The sequence below is a fragment of the Podarcis melisellensis genome (genome assembly GCF_964234715.1).
Source record: "Podarcis melisellensis genome assembly, chromosome: 2".
Taxonomy (NCBI): domain Eukaryota; kingdom Metazoa; phylum Chordata; class Lepidosauria; order Squamata; family Lacertidae; genus Podarcis; species Podarcis melisellensis.
The window spans coordinates 28,537,774-28,557,850 of NC_138529.1; the positions used below are offsets into that span (position 1 = coordinate 28,537,774).

Below are 20,077 nucleotides of genomic sequence, written 5' to 3' on the forward strand. Positions count from 1 at the left end.
AAAGTCACCTCCCGTCTCTCTCTTTCATCCCTGCCTTCTGGTTGTCAGGGAAACAGCATCTTGAAACCTGGCTCTCCTTCATTATGTGCATGTGACCCTAACGTAAAGCCTCTACTCTCTAAGAGAGCTTGATGTCAGAGTTTGCCCTATTTCCTTTTTAAATGGTTCTATGCACATTGCTCACTAAGGAGGAGGGATTTTGGTGGAGTGAGAGGAAGGGAGAAGGCCTCTTATTCTTAGGAAGCTGATTTTGCTTCAGAAGAGCTAAGCAAAGCAGTGTATATTTCTTTCCCGAGGAATAATTCCAAACAAATCTGCAAATGCTTGGAGCACATGCAGCCAGAATTTCAGCAACAGGTGCAAATTTAATTTATTTACAATATTTGTATGCTGTCCAACAACAAATGTTCTCTGAGCGGTTGACAGTCAGCTTAAAACCAGCAAAAGGAAAACGCCAAGCACAACATAAAAGCAAATTAAATAAAGCTACCAGCACTAAAACATTAATACAACCCAGCATAACAAAACACACACACAGATTAAAACACCCGGGTGAATAAAAAGGTCTTCACCTGGAACCAAAAATTAAAACCTGGATGCCAGCAAGCCTACCTGTGGAGGGCAGTGCCTATGAGGATGAAATGGCAGGGATAGCCAATGTGGTACCCTCCAGGTATTGTTGAATTACAACTCCCACCAGCTCCAGGAAGCATGACCAATAGTCAGGTATGATGGGAGTTGTCCAACATCTGGAGGGTACATCCTTGGTTGAATGAAATAGCCAGTGTTGTCAGCTTCCCCCCTTCGGTGAGAGGAAGGACAATAGGGAATGTACTCAGTCCTACTCAGTTCCAATTATTACATCCGCTAATAGAGGTTGTGTAAGTCATTTACCCAATAATAATGGGTTAACAGAGGGAAACTGAGGATTCAGCAAAGGGATGGAAGACCTCCCCAGAAAACAACTTTGAGAAAGTGGATTCCTGTGACTCCTGCCCAGTATGTAGCTGTCTTGAGCAGATATCTCTGTAACGGGAGAACGTTTGCTTTATTAGCAAAACGGAGCAACTTTTCTTTCTTGGCACCACCTTTGCATATGTTTCTGCTGCTCAAGAACCAGAAAGATTGAAGACCATGGAGGATGGAACAGAGGAGTTTGCAGTGTTCACCATTTCCAGGATATAGTGCTTTGAGTACATTTTTCATTTCACCCTGGGGCTTGCAATGCCAACTGTGAGTGGCACACTCAGGGGATGCTGGGTGAGTTTGTCAACTCCATTAATCACACAGTTGCTTCACACGAGAAGCCAGGTGAACAGTGCTGGCCTGCAACATGGAACTGGCATGTAATTAAGAGTAAGTGATCAGCCAGGCCACCTGATATTTTGAACACAACCTTCTCTTGACATGCTTTCCTGAATGCATACATATATTGAAGATGTGGCAAGATTTTAGTTTTACAGGGGAGCTTGTGCCTCTGGATAAAAACACAAGTGTGATTCCATTGAGTTGGTCAATGATATGATATGTTTTTTCAGTATCAGTGATGCCTTACATTTCTTGAGGGTGCAAAAGAATGAAAGGGTTGGTATGTCACTTTAATGATTCCAATTGCCTTTTTTTGGACCATACCTTACAACTAAGATAGAAGACTCAAGCATGTTGTCATAGTGATTCATGGGATACTAGGACCTATGGGACCAAAAGCAGATGGCAATCGTGAGAAGGAGAAATGAATGTGAGCAACCCCTCTGCTTTTTCTAGGTATTTACAGACATACTTAAAGGTAACACAGACACAAAACAATTTACAGACAAATATAATATCCACATCTCAATGGCTCCCTCTAAGCTGTGCTCTAAATTGAGCATAATTCAAAGTGTTGGTGCTGACTTTTAAAACCCTGAACAGCCTTGGCCCCCTATACCTGAAGGCGCATCTCTACTGTCATTGTTCAGCCTGGACACTGAGGTCCAGCTCCGAGGGTCCCTCACTGTGAGAAGTTACAGGGAACCAGACAGAAGACCTTCTCAGTAGTGGCACCCTCCCTGAGGAATGCCCTCCCATCAGATGTCAAGGAGATAGATGACTATATAACTTTTAGAAGACACCTGTAGGCAGCCCTGTATAGGGAAGTATTTAATGTTTGATGTTTTATTATGTTTCTATGTGTGTTGGAAGCTGTCTGGGGTGGCTGGGGCGACCCAGCTGGATGGGCGGGGTGTAAATAATAAAATTATCATTAATAACAATAGTCAACTCAAATGGTAAGTGCTGATAGGACTGGAGCCGCTGAGGGACAACAGAGAGGTATCTGCATGCTTAAGGAAACCCCAAGGTTTGCAGAAGTACATTTACAGAACAAAACTCACAAGGGGCAACTTCCCGCCCAAGCCCGGTCCAAAAGGGGACTGGGCATGCTTAGTAGGCAAGTAGGAATGTACCAGAAAACTTGGAGGAGGGCATGCTTGACTGGAACTATGAGCAGGCACCCTCCTGCTAGGATGTGACAGTGTACTGCAATATTTTGTTGCAGGTTCACGTGGTAATCCTTCAAAAAAAAAAACAGCTCAGTACTAAACATGTTTACTGAGAAGTAATCCCTGGTGTTTCAGTGGGCCTTACTCCAAGGTAAGGGTGCACAGAGTTGCAGCTGAACCACTGTTGCTGCTTCTCTCACACAAACATTTATGGCCAAACAGGGCCTCAATAAGATATATTTTTAATAATAATTTTTAAAGTACTGTTTCTAAGGACAGCCTTTTCATGACCAGAAGGAGTGGTTACTTTTGCAACTAAAATGCTATTTTTATGTAGCAAAATGCAGAGTTTACTTTGTGTTTCTGACAGAGCTCCCATCCGCCTTCTCTTCTGCCACCGCCACCCCCACCACGCCTGTTTGCTCTTTCCATACAACGGTGTCTGGCTTCCAACCAGATGATTCTCCACAGAAACTGGGGGAGAGAGGGAGAGGGTTGTTTTTGTTGCAGCCCAGTGTTCCATCTGCTGGGAAAGAATGCCAGTCATAGGCACCACAGCAGAAGTCATCCTGTGATGCTGTAAAAGTGCACTCTTAGCCTAGCACTGACAAGTGTTACTATGATGAAAAGCATGCCGTCTTCATCCCATGGACTAATACAGAGATGGGAAATACCCCCAGCACCCCCATAGAGGTCCACATTCCTATGGGGGCAATATGTTGGGGGGGGGTCACATGCTGGTAGTGGCCAGCATTAGAGCCAATGATGCGTTGAACCAGAGACAAAAGTGTTCTGGATTAATTAACCAAGGCTACCTCAGATTATAATTTCCAATACTACGCAGGGTTGCTCAGAAGCAAGCATTAATGGGTTTGGTGGGTCATTTTCAAATACGTATACAAATGATTTTTGTTTTGTTTTTTAGTACAATAGACCAACACAACTACTATTCTGGAAAGCAAGTGAAAACAGTTCCTGACTTTAATGTTGCAGTGCATAAATGCATATGCAAGCACGCACATATAGCAGAAACCTAACCATTTGTTCTCAAACAGCCGGGAGGGGAATTCTTTCTCTTAAGTCATGGAACCAGGAAATGAATTTTCAGAAATCGATTAATTTTACTACCCAAAAAAATACTGTCCCTCCCAATTGTTTGGAAACTCTGTAGAAAGAAAGAGGAACAATTTAAAAAGCCAGAAGAGGTAAGGAGGAAATGAACAGGACAGAGAGAACTATTGTGGGATGGAAGGAGGCAGCTTTAGGAGGAATTAGCAGTTGCATAAAATGAGGCTGGGGCTGCGAGTTAAACTATGGGCTGGATTCAACTAACCCAGTGGGCCAGCAGACGTTGGCACAAGGGCTCCTGCTAGCACAGTGGAGCTTCCCCCAACTCGCCCTAATTCCTTACCCCCCCCAATCTACTCTGAAAGGTTGGAAGAGCCCCCCAGAACAGTGCACAGGGAGAGGAGAGGGGAGAGCATTCTATCTGGCAAGCAGAAATGCTTGCACTGATGGAACAACTATGATAGCATTATGTTGGATCCCACCCAGTGAAATTTGTTACTGCAAGATGTGGTGATGACCACCAACTTAGATGACTTCCAAAGAGGCTGACAGTGCAGAGGTGAAGACCTATCATGAAGAGGCATTTGTTGTTGTTGTTGTTTAGTCGTTTAGCCGTGTCCGACTCTTCGTGACCCCATGGACCAGAGCACGCCAGGCACTCCTGTCTTCTACTGCCTCCTGCAGTTTGGTCAAACTCAGCTTCGAGAACACTGTCCAACCATCTCGTCCCCTGTCTTCCCCTTCTCCTTGTGCCCTCCATCTTTCCCAACATCAGGGTCTTTTCCAGGGAGTCTTCTCTTCTCATGAGGTGGCCAAAGATTTGGAGCCTCAAGATCTGTCCTTCCAGATAAAACTGCATGCCAACCATTTTATTTCTCACTGGCAGGAAATAAAAAGCTATGGCCTAAATGTTTGTGTGCGTTGGATGATTTTAGTTTTTTTAAAATCTATATACCTCACATTTGAATGAATAGGCCACTTGTATACACATTAAATACAATACTTTGAAATATTGAGGTACTTCTAAAATACACCCCAAGCCTTCCCTTCCTTATCTACTAGCAATTTCACTTCAGTCCTGTCTTTTCATATTTCCTCCATGAAGTTCCTTTCCTTCCACTTCCTCCAGATATATGTACAGCACTCATTACACTGTTATCAGACCCCAGACTCTCTTTCCCTAGTCAGGTTGCATGACACTATTTCCCAATTATTTCAGTGCATAACCATACTACACTTTGACTCTCCCATGCCACTCGTTCAAATGAGCAGAGCCTGAAACATCCAGAATTCACAATGACATTCTCATCACCGGTGTAAAAATATAGATTTCTTGCTGCCTTGGAGAAGAACAGACACTATGCCACTAAGATGAAATGATTCCATTGGCATAGTGAAGCTTGGAACAGTGAGTGCTTTCTCACATCATGAAAATGGGATTCATTCAAAACTGGGACCTTTAAGCTTTGCAAAATGTGTAAGAGTTAATCAGTCCACAGGCTGGGTGCGTTCTTTGTATATTCTTCTAAATGACTGTATGTATGCCACAACAAAAGGTAAAAACTCTTGTTTCCTAGTAATCACCAGCTGTATAGGAAGGTTTCATGACAATCTAAATGGAACACTTGCTGATCATCCTGTCTCCTGCCCACATCACATCTGATGATTGGTGTTTTATGAGTCAGATGGAGTGTGCTATCTTCACGACCCCAGAAGCGATATCTGGAAGGTGTCACCAAGTATTTAGATTGTATTTTTAGCACCTCAAAATGCAACCGAATACTGACATGTTCAAAAGGCTCATGCAATCCTGTGTCTCCTCAAAATTATTTATTCCATTTTGACATGCCAACAAGTCTTAGGAAACAAGCCTGAAAGTCAAAATGCTTGGGAGCCACAGATCTAGCAGACTGATTCATGAAACATAGGTACTGGAATGTGCTATTCCATTTAATTTTTTGCTCAAGACTCCTGCCAGTAACTCTTACTTTTGATCTAAGGACCTTTTCCCTCACATTCTATCTATCTCTCTCCAGCATTCATTTACACTTATTTCCCCGGTGCATGATTGTAGCTTTCTGAGCATCCACAAGCATGCTCAACTATGTGATACTTTCTGCTAGGAAGGAGCTATAGAATCAGAGGTGAAAGGGATTTAATCAAGTCCATTCCCCTGCCAGACATATGAACGTGCTTAAAACTACCTTTGTCTATGTACCTTCAGCTTCCGAGTTGAACATATGGCTGGAAATGGTATGATCCAGTCCAATTATACTGCTACTATCTAAACTAATCTAGCCATAAACTTGTCTAGCCTGCTCTTCTAGTGATGACTGTACCACATTCCTAAGCAACCGATTCCAACGTACCTCCACTCTTAACAGGGAGTCCATTTCCCCTCACATCCAGGCTAAATGTGACCATTAATACTTTGAGCCCATTCTTTCTTCCCTTGTCTATTTTAGACAAGGAGAACAGCGGATAGTCTATACAAAACCCAGCTTTTCCATTCAAAGGAAGCTCTTGCTTATTCCTCTCCATGGGTATTCTCAAAGGCCTTTCACCAGCGCTGGATATCTGGAGGAAACTCTCCCTGCAGTGGGCAAACCTGATCAGGCTTGGGACTTGACTTGCTACTGAATTTTGCCTCAAGCAAAGTTTCAAGGTAGCTTTGAAGGTTCCTCTTCAGGAGAAACCCAAGAGGGATTTCAAGGAAAGCTAAACAAAGAAGAATCTCAATAGGACTAGCATTGTTTCTCAGAGGGTTCTAGTTACAGGTAGGCAGCTGTGTTGGTCTGCTGTAGTCGAAACAAAACAAAAATAAATAAATAAAATAAAATAAATCCTTCCAGTAGCACCTTAGAGACCAACTAGTTATTGGTATGAGCTTTCTTTTTATTTATTCTATTCTCAGAGGGTGGTGAGGGTGGCATCCTCACATCCGTAAACACTTTCCCCTGAATTTGCTCATTCCATCCTTTGTTTTCCTTTGCTTCTCTCATCCCTGACCTTCCTCTGTCTATATGCTCACCCTTTAGACTGCAAGCTCGTTGGGTCACTGAGCTCTGTCTCAATTGCTTATACTGTGCGGTGTCCTGTACATTATACTAAAACAGCACTCTTCCATGATAATATGACAAAATAAGCAAGCATAGCCTGTGTAGGCAGGGGGTGGGGTTGCCATTAGGATCCCATCAGGTATTATTGGCTATTAGGGCTGGTTCAGCTGGGTTCCTAAGCACAACCTCCCTACGGAAGTAGCCAATGCAATTATTTGGTGATGCAGACTTTGTTGCTGTCAGCAATCACCAGCCTATTGTCACTAGTCCTAATCAGGCACTTTGTCCTTCCATCTGCATACAGGGAAGGCAGTATTACTGTGCCCCATCCATTTCCCCAGTTGTCAGAGGAGCCGAGATTTCTACACCATGAGGATGAGAAATGTTTGGGATATGGGATGGCTTTTCCACACTGGAAGGAAGCGGGCAAGCGAGGAGGAGGAATTAGTATGGAAGTGAGAGGCAAAGAAGATGAGAAGGTTTGGGGAATCCTTTGAAGAGGGGGTTCTTTTCATGTTTGGGCTTTCTTCCCTTTGTTCCCTTCCCTCCCATTCCCTTCGTCTACAAAAGCAGCACGACTCGCCTAGCAGCTCAAATAATACTCCCCCCCTTACATCAATATTGTTATGTTTTATACAATAGCACCAGCTGGTAGCCATCATATACAGTTAAAGGCATCAGTAGGACTCACTTGCAGTATGCAAACACCTTGCCATTGATCGGTGAAGCTCGGACGCTCAAAATCAGTGTGAGTAAAGGCCAGTGCACTTGCAGGAGTGTCACCAGGGCAGAGGGTCCAGGAGCTCTTTCAGAAGAATGAGCAGGACAGCTCCCAAATGCAGCAGGGCTGAGTTACTACATTTTGAAATGAGGTAATACAAGTAACATCTGAAAAGCCTCTCCTCCCAGACCCAGAAGACCATTAAGTCCAAAGTTTAACATTTCCTAAGTGCACTGCTGGGTATAGGACCAGAAGGCTGAGTGCAGACCAGCAGAGGGCCTCTGTTGAATAAGCTATATGGCAGATGATTACCTGACGCTCTCCCCTCTTTCCACAGCAACAAGCAATAAGGAAACCAGAAAGACATCCTTATCAGAGCCATAGGTCTATTAAGAAAGTGGCAGAGAGGGAGGGAGGGAGGGAATTTTACTCTCCAGAGCTAAAGCCCATTAAATCTGGGGATGGCAGAGCAGATGGAAGGCTTCGGTTGAGTGAGGACAAGACCCAAGACTTGGGGGGAAGGGTCAAAGGAACAGACAGACTCTTAAGAGCCAGGGATTTAGTCTGACCTGACTCCCTTTACTTGGCAGCCCATATGGAAAAAAATAACATTTCCCCAGTACGGATTGGATTTTACTGTTAGACTGAGGAAAATTAACCAGAATTGAAAGAGAAACTGGTTTTTCTATCCCTCAAAATATTATAATTTTGTAATAAAACAGTTTCTTATGAATATGGATTTTTTTAAAAGAAAGCAAAACTTGTAGTGAAACACCAGAATCAGCCCACTTATCTTTCTTTTTTTCTTCTTTCTTTTTGTTTGGTCTCATTGTATGCCAGAGTCTTATCAGCAAATGACAATTTACCAACCAATCATAAATTACATGACATTTGTTATGGAGCTTGAGGGATTTCAATAGGATTTTTCCCTTCAGGCAATCTGAAGAATTCTGACATAGCAAACCTACTATAATGACACGTCAAGATTTTTTTAAAAAATGGTAAGGTTCCAATGGGAAAGTTTTCCTGAAGTTTGTCTAATCAGGGGAGAAGTTAACTTTAAATGTTATATTTATAATAGTTTTTTCCTTCAGCGTATATATATATATATATGTTCTGTCTTAAATAAAATGAAGCTGTCTTTACAAAGGTCAAGGTAACTTACTAATCAATCATAGGCAAACCTACATTCTCAAGGATTTAAGAGAAGCCCCTAAGTATCATGAATACTCAGCCTTTCTAATTCCAGTTCCCCAGCCCCAACCAAGCTATTTAAAATTCTGTTCAAAGTGTTGTTTATTGAATAGACATAATTAAGGCACATTGATATCTATGATTTATCTGAATTACAAATGAATAAAGTTTATTGTGCAAGTCCATAGATCATTCCAGGACATAAAAAGTACCAAAACTTTCACAAAAGTATAGTAGTTACATAAAATATATACATATCCTTAAAATAAACAGAGCTTTGTTTAAAAAGAAACAGAGGTATGTGTGTGTGTGTGTGTGTGTGCGCGCGCGCACGTGCGCGTGCATACACACACACATATATATGGAGATGACATGAGAAGATGTGGGATAACTGGTCTCATACAACCAACATGATTAAGTCTAATAACTGCATGAAAGGGTTAATACCATAGAGTAAGCTATCCTGCTAGGGTTAGCTATATCCACTTCTCCTCACTTTGGGATGAACTAGAGAAGCTCATTGCGTGAAGAGGTTTGAGCTGGTTGCTCCAGCTCAACCACATGGCTCTCATTAGCCACTCTTGAGTTCCTATACCAATAATTTAGGAACCTTCACTGCTTTGTAACTAAGCTATGTTTTACTATCTGTGCAACCTTGTCTGAAGCACATGAATCTGACCTTTGGAGAGTTTGTAAGTAAACCATTTTGTAACTTACCAAACATGTGGTCTTTTTCCTATGCTGGGGGAAGAGGAAAACTATGGAAAGAAAACTTTTGGAACTCACTTGGAGGGGCACATATTTTAAAGGTCTAATAGCCTATATCTCCATGATTTACTTTGCTGCATATTTTGTGACTTTAAAACTCTGCTGGGGTTCTCGCACCAAAGAGTACTTGCCTCAAACGTGGATCCTGACATCCAGGAATTCGAATTCATATCCATCCATCCATCCAACAGGAGATCCATTTAGTATTCTTGTGTCTCCATATCTCCTTGACAATTAACAGAAACAGAATCCAAAAACTCTTCGCTGCATTTACCTGCCTTTACTGTGAACAAAGCAACTTTCCAAGTCACATGCTGGTTTGGTGCTTGCAGCAGAAAGCTCAATTTCTCTTTCATTCCTAGTACGTCATTCTTTTTAAAAGGGGCTCTAAAGAATATTGTTCTATATCAGCACACATGTGACATTTGAGGACCAAATCCTCCAGTACTGGTTCCCTCACATAGATGCCTTCTATCTTTTAGTCCCACTGGCTGGTTACTCACCAGAATACTAGGTAGAAGAACATTGGGACTTCATTCTAGAAAACATGTTCTGAGGCACCACATTCCCTCTTGGCTTCAACTTTAGAAAAGTCACTCTGCCTGTCCATCTATGTCTGCAGGAATTCAAATTTCAATAATGCGGTTTAGCGAACAACTTTGATCTAAAACAGACTAGAAACTAGTCCTTCCGGGTTGAGCTACAGTGGTGTTACAAAACAGCCACAAACACCCCATGTATTATTTCTAGTAACACTGAGTAATTTCTAGTGACACTGAGAATACCAGAATGCACTTTTACTTCCGTGACTTTGGCATGGGGGACAGATTTCTCAGAGAGTCTAGCAACATGGTGATAAGGAATTAGGAAAAAAACAAAACTGGGAACACCCCAGTGCTGAAGAAAAGCAGGAGCTGTGGGCTTTTTGGCAAAGATTTGTATGAAAGGTTGAGCTTCACATATTGATCCAAAATAACCAGAGAACTCTTTAGCCAAAGAAGCATTATACTGTACATACTATGCAATTGGGAGATAATTTGAACTATGCAGTGTTTTTTTAAAAGGAGACCAGTCCTGATATGCCCAGTACAAGTCGTACACCCTGAGTAAGCACATAACTGTAATTTAATTACAGGAAGAGACTCCAATTGGGGTGTATAGGATATATCGTCAAATGGATATAGGAGTGCCACATCCAGGGCCAAAATTGGTTTATATTCCTTTACATCCAGCTGCAGCAGAGGCAGCAAGAGGAGGGATGCAAGCACAGCGGAGAGACCAGCAAATTTTGGACTGCCTCTTCTTGAACTGTTTCCATCCCAGCCAGTCATTAGAACTTATAACTAAGAACTTGTATCTGAATTTGCTTATCTCCTCCTCCATCCCAATCAACAGTCCTTTTGTGTTGTGTCTTTTTAAACTGTAAGCCCGAGGGCAGGGGCAGGCTTGTGATTTGTAAGCTGCTCTGGAAGCTGTTTTCTGTTTTTGTTTTGCTGAAGAATGGGATTCAATAAATAAATAAATATCCCCCTTTAATAGCTGCTTCGATGGACACCATTTAGCAGAAGCTGCCCTTCCACTACATTACAGCATTAATGGGAGATGGAGAGACTGCCAAGTTTCTCCATCACTGAGCTATTAAAGGCAGAGGGAGACCCTTTGAGGCCAGGAGGTGGCAAATCTAACTGCATCGGTTTTGACTTGATGAGTTTGCACAATAGACCCTATTTCTGTGCTACTGGCTGCTACAGCCAGTCAGTACCTGGCTGCTGCTGGGAAAAGAAACAGGAGCAGCATCTGAGGACTGCTTCACACATCGCAGATTTCCAGCAAAGGATGTATTTCTCTGCAGGGAAATAGCATAAAACCTGCAAGCAGCTCATAAAGTGCAGCAGCGCTATTGCAGAAGGCAAATGTACACTTCTAGGAAGCAGCCATGGCGGCTGATGGCCCCCAGACCTCTTGGGATTGCTAGGAGGTCAAAAGGGCATGGCCTCATCGTCCTGTTTTTCTCCCCATCCTCGTCCCTCGCAAAGATAACTGTGAACATTTAAGCATTGCAGTTCAGTTAGCAGCTAACCAAACTGAAAACCTCTCAGTGACCTGGCTGTGGATGGAGGAATGCTGCCAATGTCATTAGGACTCCCAGCCACCGCGTCACACCCACCCACCCGGCTGACCAATCGGGTGGCCACATGACGTTTAAACGGCAGCACAGCTGGGGAGGGCAGCCTCTATTCGTCTCCTCCATCGGTGACCCTGGGGGTGCTCAATTGATGTACACCATAGGCTCCCCCTTCTGGTGGTCGACCCTTAAGAAACTTCCTGCAGATGGGCAGGAGTCAGGATATAGTCTTGCTTCACCCAATTGCCTAAGCCAAACCACTCACATCTGTAACCAATAAAGTTGTGGCCTAATTTACCCCATTAACCCAACATATTCGTGTCCGTGTGTTTATTTCTGAGGTAACTGCGGGGCCTGGGGCCTCGCCACGAAATTGCATCTCTGCTGAGAGAAAAGTATAAGTAAAAAAACCAAAACAAAAACATTTATAGTACAAAGAAGAGACTGTTTGAGCCCAATGTTGTGGGAGTGGCCTTCAAGGAAACAAGACTGAGCATGCTCAAATTGCACTTCCAGGCAGCCCTATTCATTCTATACTGAGACTGTTGAATAGGCCTCATAACAACAGATGGAGTCGGAGTTTTCCGAGCAGGGGCTTGAAAAGAGGCAATCCTTCTAACAGTCAAATGTCAGCCACATGGTTTTGTTGCCCAGAGACAGATGGGAGCAACCTCTTTGACATAGCCATACTTTTGGATTAGAACTGCTAGCGGTGAATAATAATAATAATAATAATAATAATAATAATAATAATAATAATAATAATTTATTTATATCCTGCCCATCTGGCTGGGTTTCCCCAGCCACTCTGGGCAGCTTCCAACAGAATATTAAAATACAATAATCTATTAAACATTAAAGGCTTCCCTAAACAGGGCTGCCTTCAGATGTATTCTAAAAGTCTGGTAGTTGTTTTTCTCTTTGACATCTGGTGCGAGGTCATTATACAAGCAACGTGCTACAAGGCTTGAAGTCCTTAAGATACAGGCATGATACACATAAGCAGTATTAAGGTGGCACCTTGAAATTCAGGTTACAGGTGAAGAAGATGGCGGTACTTGCTACTGCGTTTTGCTGCACACGACAACTCCTAAATTGTTTCCTCTGGGAACTCACCATTTCCCCTCCAGTACGTGCCCTTTACCCTAAACTTTGGAGGTTTCAGTGGACAGAAAGCCCCAGCTTGTTAAGATCCATACTATTTAAGCAGGGTTAGGTAACCATCACATTTCAGCCGCAAGCACTGTTGAGTATGTACCTCTTGCCAGTTTCTCTTGCTCAAAAGCTAACGAGAAGCTACAAGGCCTGCAAAATTGCTGGCCTTTCCTGCCATAACTCATTGCCTGTGACATGACTGACCTCATCGCAGGGGCCTGACACTTGGCAAGGGACTAATTACTGAGCTAGGGACTGTGAGGGAGCTCGGAGAAGGAAGCGCCGGAAGATGGGTAGAGGTGTAGGGCAACACTAGGAGGAGAATACATTAAGTTTAAGAGAGGAAGTTTCCTCCAACTAAACTTCTTCCCTCCTCCAGGATTGGCAATCACAGGTCCCCTATACTCCAACTGCAGAAATACCGCAAGAGTCATAAGGCATCTAAAACACCATCTAGTCCTCATCCATTCTTCTTCTCTGACAAGCATCACTAATGCATTTTCTTATTGCCTCTGCATTTGTCGTGACATTAAAGTGAAGCCAACATTTCAGAAAAACCTCTTCCCATCCTAAGGCTCTTGGTGACTAGGCTATTCTCCTGATACTGATATGTTGAAAGCTTTTTAACTCTCTGCAGCTTGAAAATTTGTTATTATCTATACAGGCTGGGTCATGCATGCATTTTCATTACTTGATGACAGCAGTTCTTCATGAACAAGCCATCATAAATCATACACCCCAGAGAAAACATCACCATAATGCAGAGCCTTCCAAAATTTTAATGTTGGTGACACACGTTTTAGACATGCATCGTTTTGTGGCACAGTAATTTTGTTTGACTAGCAAACCAGAGGTTAAACTAACTCCTTTCCAGCCCCGGGAAGAGCGCGGGGAGTGTTCATGTGACGCATCTACACACTGCAGCCAACACACTAACATGTTACAACACACAATTTGGAAAGCTCTGCCATCTTGCAGTGAAGGAACCGCCAGAAGGCCCTCGGCGCTGGACCTCAGTGTCTGGGTAGAACGATGGGGGTGGAGATGCTCCTTCAGGTATGCTAGGCCAAGGCCTATTAGGGCTTTAAAGGTCAGCACCAACACTCTGAATTGTGCTCGGAAATGTACTGGGAGCCAATGTAGGTCTTTCAGGACGGGTGTTATATGGTCTCGGCGGCCACTCCCAGTCACCAGTCTAGATGCCACATTCTAGATTAATTGTAAATTCCGGGTCACCTTCAAAGGTCACCCCATGTAGAGCACATTGCAGTAGTCCAAGTGAGAGATAACTAGAGCATGCACCACTCTGGCAGGTAGGGTCTCAGCCAGCGTACCAGATGGAGCTGGTAGACAGCTGCCCTGGACACAGAATTGACCTGCCGCCTCCATGGACAGCTGTGAGTCCAAAACAACTTAACATTGATTCACCCATGCTAACTGCAATTCCCACTGCTAGCCTTTCCAGCAAGCATAGAAAAAGAGCTGCTTTCCTTTTCAAATGAGTGGAGGGTGGAATGCTTGATATATTCTCAGATACCAATCAGGAATGCGGGTCTAGATGGAAACATGCTTAGTGATCAAATACCATTCTGCTGCCACTGAACAGCCGCCAGTAAATGGATGATATCAATAAAAACATGAGGTTGGAAAGTATCCTTCACCACCTTTTCCAGTTTCGGCAGAACGAGGCATCAAGTCTCTTACTTGCCAGCTTATGTCCCAGTCCTCACACACAGGAGAAGTTTTCACACACATGTTCCTCACACAATGACTGCAGCATTGAGGAATGACTCACATGTGTGAATGAGCCCTCTCATCAATCAAACGGCACAGACGAACTTCCATATCACCTCAGACGCAATGCTTTTTGGTGGAGGCAGTGACACATTCAGCTGCATCAATCGATGAGGAATCAAATGATAAACATGCAGGTGTGAACACTCACAAGTCTTCCCTGCATCTCCCTCAGTTTTGTTCATCCTCATTAAAACAAAAAGAGCTTCAGAGAAGAGGGAAGCAAGGGAATTACAGGTAGTTTTAGGGAAGTTCATTTTAAAAAAGGGATCCGTTCCAGTTCACCTCCCCAAAAGGAATTAGTTCCATTTCAACTTTGCCCCCCCATCAAAAATAAACTAATTACATTCCTGTTCAATTCACAATTCATTCATGTGGTCCACGCCATTTTTCTCAGCCTTCAGAATTTTACAAGCTGCTTGCTAAAGTGTGTAGAATATACTGAAAGCTTAGAAACATCAGAACACACACACACACACACACACACACACACACAATGTAATTTGAACAATTGTTTTGAATATTTCCCATGACAATTATGATATTTAAATTTAAATAACAGAATCACTTTTCAAAGAGGTAAAAATGGTAAATGCAATGGCCACTGTGGTGTAGTGGTTAAGAGCGGTGGACTCGTAATGATAAAGAGGGATATCAAATCCAAACTATCAAACGCAAAGTGTGACAAAACCTATATATCCATATATATTAGAATTTAAAAATAAATTTCAAAATGCCGAAAGTCCAACTGCAAAATAAACAATTCATGTTCAATTCACTTGGAAATAACAAGAACTATTTTCAAGTGTAATTCAGAGACTATTGAATAAACCCAGTAAATTACTTCAGTTTGAACGTTGCTCACAGAAGGTCTAGTATATTTATTTCTCAAGTTGATATGATTTCAGCATGGTATTATTGCTTACATCAGACAAATGGCTTTATAAACCAATTTGCTTTACTTAAATAAATATTTTCCACAGCTATCTGAGCCAGTGGCCTCTAACTCCCTGCTCCAGCCAGAAGTCAATGTTGGCTTTTAACTAGTTTCTAGTATGTCCCAGAACATACTCAGGCTGTAAACAGTATCTATTTCATATTGGTAAAGATGTGCTGCTGTTTCTGGCCAAATAGACTTCAAAGAAGCTCATTCTAGGTTATGTTCTTGTCCCAAAATGGCCGCCAGCTGGGAAATGCTTTCCCTTCCTATACACCTGAATTTTTATCTGGCTGCCCATCACCACATTTGTTTTTTTTTGACACAAATTTACTGTCTTGTTCAAAGCTGCTCCAGTAGCGGCGAGATAAAAGGGAGCCAAGTTTCCAAAGGTACTGAGGGAGGAGAGCAAAACAAAAACACTCTGGCTCAAAGTGGCAGGTAGCTGACCCAGCAGACAGGCTTCTTATTAATATTCATGGAGTGAGCAAAGTAGACTAGTGGTAGCAGGAGAATAGAGGCCACAGGGGAGGTTCTGGAGCTTCCGCTCAGATCTGTAGGTTCCAGGGCGAGGGGCATTGGGGATTTGCTGGAAGGTAAATCCATTCCAGCATCTTCCATTTAGCAACTCAAACAATGCATTTTAATGAGTCTCTAAACAGCCTGCTACATCCAGTTAAATAATATCCTTGACTGAGAGAGTCTCAGCCATGGATAAAGAGAGGGCGAGCCAAACAAGGAGGACATAAGTAGGCCAGTCAGAATTAAACCCATAAACCCATTCCTGTCTCAATATGTTGATTTATTGGAATGTTTCTTACTTGAGACCAGTTTTTGGCCCATGAGCTGCAAGGTGCTCACCCTGGGTGTTCAACCAAGTTTGAAGCCTGAAACTAAGGATCAGGGTCAAAGCCAGTCCTGGAACATATGGCAGACCCTCCAAGTGTCTCTATTTTCCAGGGACTGTCCCGGATTTACAGAAGCCATCCCGGTTTCTGATTTAATGCCAGAACATCCTGCTTTTCCTTAGGACACCCCTGTTTTCATTGGAGAAATATTGGAGGGGATGGAGTTATGCGACCCCCAAGCCAAGCAGATCAGTAACTATACAACCTTTAGTAGACATCTGAAGGCAGCCCTGTCTAGATAAGTTTTTAATGTTTCATTATGTTTTTATATATGTTGGAAGCCACCCAGAGTGGCTGGGGCAACCCAGTCAGATGAGTGGGGTATAGATAGTAAAATTATTATTATTATTATTATTATTATTATTATTATTAAATAGGACATCCCTATTTTCATTGGAGAAATGTTGCATACGGTATCATGTACACCTGATTCATGTGTAGAGTGAATTTCTCTTGTCGTACCGCCATAATGTCCCTATCTACCGCCCTCCACAACTGGGATTAGAGGGAAGGCTCATTAGGTCAGACTTGCTAGCTGGTTCTTTACAAAATAAATAAATAAACTGAACGTGACTTACAATAAAATTACAAGTTATTTGGCTGCCCATCACCTGCTGTTTTTGACGTACATTTCCTGTCTTGTTCAAATTTGCTGCAGCATTTTTTTGGAGGGGGGAAGGGGAGTTAATATGTCGGATGAATGAATCTCCCCCCTCACTATAGTACTCAAGTATTCCTTAAATATTTGTGACGATAGCCTACTGCTGCCTCATAACTGTCCAGAAATGAGACATGGTTCAACCTGCAATTCCTATTACTTAGGAAAGTAAGATTAACTGTCGTGTTGTTCACAGCCGGTCTTCCAACGAGTACATTTCATGGAGTGAATTCTGGAACTTTTCCATCTCTGTCGCCTAGTCTTCCCTTTCATTTCTTAAAAAAGTACCTGTTCTGCCACTGACTGACTGGCAGGTATCCTGTTAAGCCTTCATGTGGCTGAACTAGATTTAAATCTGCTCATTAGGGGAGCCAGGTCAGAAACCAATAAGTACAGGTTGTACATTATTAGGAAGAGAGGTTAAGGAAGACAGCTGGGTCAGAAACCATGCAAAGGATGGCCTTTTGGAAATAAGGCAACCTTATCTCAAACCATAGCCTTTTAAGTCTGCCTCCCCTCTCTTCCAGAGCAGAAGCAGAAAAACATACTTGCTCCTTTGATTGTAGTCGCATGAACCTCGGTGACCTGATTCTACTTTAGTGGCAAGTTAACTGATCCTGTTCAGCAACATTCACAATAACAAATGGCTAGCCATATTTTGTAAAAGCTCTGCCTGGTGCATTACCTTTGCATCAGATATGGCACAAAGTGCAAGGCTGATCTTACTTCTGGTTGAAGCCAATCTAACTTCCTTAGGGCCTGGGACCACTAGGGTGTTGAGGCTCTCCGTGGGGCATACCAGGAGAGGCGATCCCCTAGGTACGAGGGTCCTAGGCCGTGAAGGGCTTTAAAGGTCAAAAGCAGCACCTTAAATCTGACCCTGTACTCGGGAGCCAGTACAGCTTGAAATGCACTGGGTGAATATGCTCCCATGGCAGAGACCCCGTGAGGAGCCTCGCTGCAGCATTCTGTACCCGCTGGAGTTTCTGGGACAGCTTCAAGGGCAGCCCCGTGTAGAGCGAATTACAGTAGTCAAGCCTGGAGATGACCGTCGCATGGATCACTGTGGCCAGGTTGGGGCGGGAAAGGTAAGGGACCAACTGCTTGATGCGACGAAGGTGGAAAAATGTCACCTTGGCTATTGCTGTAACTTGCGCCTCCATGGAAAGGGAGGCGTCAAGGATTACACCCAAACTCTTAACGGAAGGCAATGGCACTAATTGGGCCCCCGCAAGAGAAGGGAGTTGGTCCCTCAACCCCCATGCCATCCCGACCTAGCCATAGGACCTCTGTCTTCGAAGGATTTAGTTTCAATCGGCTCCCACAAAACCATCCAGCCACAGCTTCCAAGCATCTGGTCAGTGTGTTCGGGGCCGAGTCGGTGTGGCCATCCATCAGCAGATAGAGCTGAGTGTCATCAGTATATTGGTGACAGCCCAGCCCAAAGCTCCGGATAATCTGGGCAAGGGGGCGCATAAAGATGTTAAAAAGCATCGGGGAGAGAATTGCGCCCTGCGGCACTCCACACACCAAGGAGTGGCGCAACAACATTTCCCTCCCTAGTGCCACCCTCTGTCCCTGACCAGAGATAAAAGAGCACAACTAGTTACGGTCTATGCCCTGTATCCCCACGTCTGCGAGGCGGTGGTCCAGAAGATCATGAATCAGTTTGTCAGTTACTCAGTTGTGGGGGGGATGGCACAAAACCTGGGGTTTGCAGCACAAAACGGCTCAAAACTAGCACAAAACTTTGGCATTATTATTGGGGGGGGCGCAACCTGGAACTTCAAGGTCACATGCTGATGAAGCTTAAAATTCTGAAAACTTTGCTTTGTCCTTGGTTCTATTCACCACCCAAGCTTTTTGTTTTATGCAACAACCATTCACTGAGTTCTTAAAGCCTGCTTGACATAATTATGCTAATTCCCATAGTTGTTCTACTTGATCTGGCTGATGGCTCTTCACAATGCATGAGCGATTTCTGTAAATGCCAGCAAGGTCCCACAGAGAGCTTGGGGGAAAGCGAGCAGGAAAGACGGAGACTGCATCCTTGGGAGTTGGAAATGGAATCCGCAAGCTCGATTTGATACAGTGCGCTGAGGAACACTTCACCCTCCCAAAGACTGTACTTTTACCCTATTCCCCATCCACTGCCAGCCAAACAACTTGTTTTCATAGCACCTTTTCCCTCCATCTCCAAGATGCCCTTTGCCTTGCCTGCAAAATATGAAGCTGATTTGTGGTTTTCTTGGAATATCATATTCACCATTTTTTCCTCAGCCTTACCTTTTATTTGTTCACTTGTGGGAATGAAGAAATGGCTTCTCTTCAATCCCTGCACTGTGCTTTGAAGCAGGAAGGCAACTGGGACACATCTCTTTCCTTTCCCAAAGGAAAGCTACTGGATTGAGTATCAAGGACTAATTGCAAACACTGTAGGGGGTAGAAATATGACGGCAAGAGAGATTTCCCTACCTTTATACCCATGGGGGCAGGTGGTACTTCTTCAGACAGTTTTGTTCGCTGACAGTCTCATCTGGCAAACGCTGTGCTGTGCCAAAGGGAAGACACATTTCTGAAGACCCTTTTCCACAATAGATTGAGATTGGGAACTTAATTAGAAATAAATGCAGCTACCTCCTCAAAGATAAAGCTGTCAACCCTAGTGATGCATGACAAGCAATCCAGCAAGGGGATATATATATATATATATATATGCAGGTTTTGGTGTCCTCGGGTGTCTTCCCGTGTAAAAGTTGGGGTGTCTAGGCGACGTTTCGACGAGGTCTCACTCGTCATCTTCAGGCTGGTGCTTTCGGCTTCTTGTTACTGGAACAGAGCAGGATCTCAGTGTTTGAGTTCCTATAAATACTGTTGAGGGGGTGTGGTGTATAGCCTCCAATGTTCTGGGCAGAGAGGAAGTTCCCAGGCTAGTGTGCCTTTTCTTCTTTTGTTCCTTAATTACTTGAGGGATATCTTGAGTGATTTCTTGAGTGATATCCTGAGTACCACTTAGGTGGGTCATTGGGTGTGGATTAGTTGCTAAAGTCTTTGTGTCTTGACCTCTTGAACTTTGTGAAGAGTTTTTCTGAGAAGATGGCTGTACTGCACTTAGTTGTGCTCTGGCTTGGCTTCGTGTATAGGGGCGAGCTGTGGTTTTGTGGCCTGTGTCAGCCAGATCTGTGTAGGGATTGCAGGGGGGTGCAGCAT

At 43.5% G+C, this 20,077-nt stretch overlaps 1 long non-coding RNA gene across 1 annotated transcript; it reads right to left on the reverse strand.

Moving 5' to 3' along the window:
• Window positions 1-353: 353 nt before the first annotated feature.
• LOC309363624 lies at window positions 354-19,539 on the reverse strand. Its single transcript, XR_014165485.1, has 2 exons — window positions 19,343-19,539; window positions 354-1,024 (listed from the first exon to the last, which is right to left on the reverse strand). It is a non-coding gene; the product is annotated as an uncharacterized lncRNA (long non-coding RNA).
• Between the last annotated feature and the right edge of the window lie 538 nt (window positions 19,540-20,077).